Here is a 3,701-nt window from a genome sequence, read left to right as displayed (position 1 = left end):
GTGTGTGGTCACTGTGTGTGTGGTCACTGTGTGTGGTCACTGTGTGTGTGGTCACTGTGTGTGGTCACTGTGTGTGTGGTCACTGTGTGTGGTCACTGTGTGTGTGGTCACTGTGTGTGTGGTCACTGTGTGTGTGGTCACTGTGTGTGTGGTCACTGTGTGTGGTCACTGTGTGTGTGGTCACTGTGTGTGTGGTCACTGTGTGTGGTCACTGTGTGTGTGGTCACTGTGTGTGTGGTCACTGTGTGTGGTCACTGTGTGTGTGGTCACTGTGTGTGTGGTCACTGTGTGTGTGGTCACTGTGTGTGTGGTCACTGTGTGTGGTCACTGTGTGTGTGGTCACTGTGTGTGTGGTCACTGTGTGTGGTCACTGTGTGTGTGGTCACTGTGTGTGTGGTCACTGTGTGTGTGGTCACTGTGTGTGGTCACTGTGTGTGTGTCACTGTGTGGTCACTGTGTGTGTCACTGTGTGTGTGGTCACTGTGTGTGTGGTCACTGTGTGTGTGGTCACTGTGTGTGGTCACTGTGTGTGTGGTCACTGTGTGTGTGGTCACTGTGTGTGGTCACTGTGTGTGTGGTCACTGTGTGTGGTCACTGTGTGTGGTCACTGTGTGTGTGGTCACTGTGTGTGTGGTCACTGTGTGTGTGGTCACTGTGGTCACTGTGTGTGGCCCTGTCTGCTAGCAGAATACTTAGGTACAGGTCTGAACATTCGCCCTTAGGGACCTGGTTTATGTGGGCAGATGGAGGTTTAGGTGGGAAAGCAAGGGCCAAGGGCAATGCTGGTGCCATTGTGGTGGTGAGGCCCTGGCGCAGGCTGCCAAAGCAAGCTGTGAATGCTCCATCCCTGGCAGTGTTCAAGGGCAGGCTGGACAGAGCCTTGGGTGACCTTGTTTAGTGTGAGGTGTCCCTGCCCATGGCAGGGGTTGGAACTGGATGATCTCAAGGTCCTTTCCAACCCAAACTCTTCTATGATTCTATACTAAGTAATGGAGTCTGTCCATTACTTGTAGGTGCTAATAGGGATCAAGTCAACGTGGTGAGAAATTCCCTGGAAAGCCTCACAGAGGCTGGCAAATGCAGTGGAATATCCCCTGCAAATATTCACATCAGGAATGCAGCCCAGGCTTCTCGGATCTGCACTTCCCCGAGTGCAGCCCCATCACGTTCTTAGATACGCACTGATGCAAGCAGAGCACCCGACCACTTTATCCCCTGAAGTTCCTTGCCATCCCTGGCAGTGTTCAAGGCCAGGTTGGACACAGGGGCTTGAAGCAAGCTGCTCTAGGGGAAGGGGTCCCTGCCCGTGGCAGGGGTTGGAGCTGGAGGAGCTTTAAGGTCCCTTCCAACCTAAACCATTCTATGGAGGAAATGGTGACTTGTTTCCCTCTGGGCGCTCACCCTCCGACCTGCCCTCACCAGTGCCAGATCCAGGTCATCTCAGTGCAGAGCGGCTGTGCTCAGCCTGATGGGCCGTGTGTGCACTGTCCATGACTTGAGCACAGCCCAGGAGTGGATGAGTGAGACCTGCCTGGACACAGGCAAAAACCTAAGCACCAGGCGGGCAGACTCAGCACTAACCCATTGCTGCAGACCCAAGCCACTGCAGCACCTCCCCGGTGGGCATCAGCACCTCTGAGTACCGGCCCCTGTGCAGGGATTTAGGCAGAGCTCCAAGCACCACATCACAAACGTGTAAAAAGAGAAGAGTTTTATTGGTTATATACTGTAGAGCTGACAGCGGTCGAGTCAGGAGAGACATGCAGATAAGTGTGTGTTTACATTTGGCATGCAAAGAGCACTGTAACTGGAAGGAGGTGAGCACCATCTGTATCCACTGCATGGGCAGCCTGGGGAGGAAAGAGCTGGCTTCCCTCTGCGGAGCTGAGACAGGGAGTTGTGAGGGGGAAACAGTGCTGACCGAGCTATTGGACACAGCTTGTTTAGGGAAACAGGCAATACTGGAACCCTGGAAAATTCGCTTAACTTGGATGAGTCTGTGATTATGAAAGGATTTCTTGCAGTATTTGTCTTCTAGCTAAGCTGCCCCAGCCCAAATATATGTCTGCAAATACAAAAAAATAGATTTATTTTCTTAAAAATACATTCCATGCAGCCTGGAGTGCTGCTTCTCCAAGGCAGGAACCTGCACTGCATGCCGGCAGCCCAGGGAGATGCTCCTTTGGGTCCTTGGGTTACTTGGCCATCAGAGGCATCTGCAAACAATGGCTTCATTCATCACATACAGTGCAGTCCACTGGAGGCTGGCCTTGGAGCAGCGCTTTGACCACTCCAACGATGTGCAAGGGTGGCAGATGAGGTCTACTCTATTAGAGATGCCATCAGTGTGACTATTGCTTTGATCTGTAGCTAGGAGATCGCTCATGCCAAGCGTCTCTTGAAGCACCAAGGGGGGGCCGCCCCTGCCCAGTGCTCCCTGTCCCGGAGGTGCGGTGTGCAGCAGGCCCAGGGCTCTCCTCGTGGCTGGGTGAGTGCATGGCACCGCGAGCACCGCGCTGCACGGCTGTTACTGGGCGCAAAGGAAGCTGCAGAGCCCTCGGGCCGGTGCCAGCCGCGCCGGGATGGCCTCCAAAAGGGACCGACCGGAGCCTCCGTTCCCTTGGGAGAAGCGAGCGCTGACACTTCCTCTGTACAGCAAATACATTTACACCTTTGGGATTACCCGAGAGCTTGATGCGCGGCCCTGGGGCATCATCAAGCCCACTGAAAAGCCTGTTATATTTATATGCTAAAATTACAAATACTTCTTCAGTGATGGCAATATTTACACATATACTCTATTTTACAGCCGTTCAAAAAAAGTGTGCAATTTGAGTAAAACACATTGTGTTTCCTGAAGTCATTGCTATAAGTTTAATAATACAATCAGCTCCTATTGCACTCAAGATTACAGGGCATGGCCCCTTTCCATTTTAAAGAGGGTTTTTCTTGCTTAGATTTCATCTCGGCTGTGGTAAAGCCAACCTGGTGTAGTTACTGAGTGACGCCTGTGTTCACGATGTACAAGTGGTGACTGAGTCTAGAGCAGGAGTTCAAGGTGTGTGCTGTGAAGTACTGACCCGACGCCTGATGCAGCCACAGAAGGAGACATGACCTGTGAGCAGCAGCTGGGGAGAGCACAGCGGGACAGCAGGCAGGGCTCAGTCGAGAGCAGTGGGAAGCCCATGGCTAAGGAAAAACCTGGTCCCGGCTGACAGAGGGGGAAAGGAAACAGCTCTTGCTGCTGGTGCACTTTAGCCAGGGGATTGCGTTGCTGGGATGAGCTGTGGGGGTGAAAAGCTGACTGGGGTTTGTGGAGAAGTACAGGGAAGCCTGTGTTAACCCAGCATGTTGTGTCATAGAGGTGCAGAGCGTTCCTGGACGGAACTGAAGCCAGTTCCCTTGGAAAAAGCTTTGGAAGCAGCACACTAAGCTGGATCCATGAACGTGAGGAGGCGAGGGCTGGTGGATGTGTGCAGGCACACAGGATGTGATCACTGTCCTGCGGCAGGACGGGGCTCCTCGCTGGAAGAAAAGCCATGCAGTCACTGCTCAAAGCAATCCTTGCTCTGCAGTGCAGATGTGCTGTCCAGATGTTTGCAGAACTAAGCTGGAAGTCCTGGGCAGCAGTGACACAGGGCAGGGGGAGGTCTTCTGAAGTATGCTGCTGCTCTGTGAGACCGAACTGCAATGCCAAGCAG

The sequence above is a fragment of the Pezoporus wallicus genome, unplaced genomic scaffold, assembly GCF_028554395.1.
Source record: "Pezoporus wallicus isolate ANWC-B61680 ecotype Strahan unplaced genomic scaffold, APGP_CSIRO_Pwel_v1 contig_14127, whole genome shotgun sequence".
Lineage (NCBI taxonomy): Eukaryota > Metazoa > Chordata > Aves > Psittaciformes > Psittacidae > Pezoporus > Pezoporus wallicus.
This window is presented reverse-complemented; position numbering follows the sequence as displayed.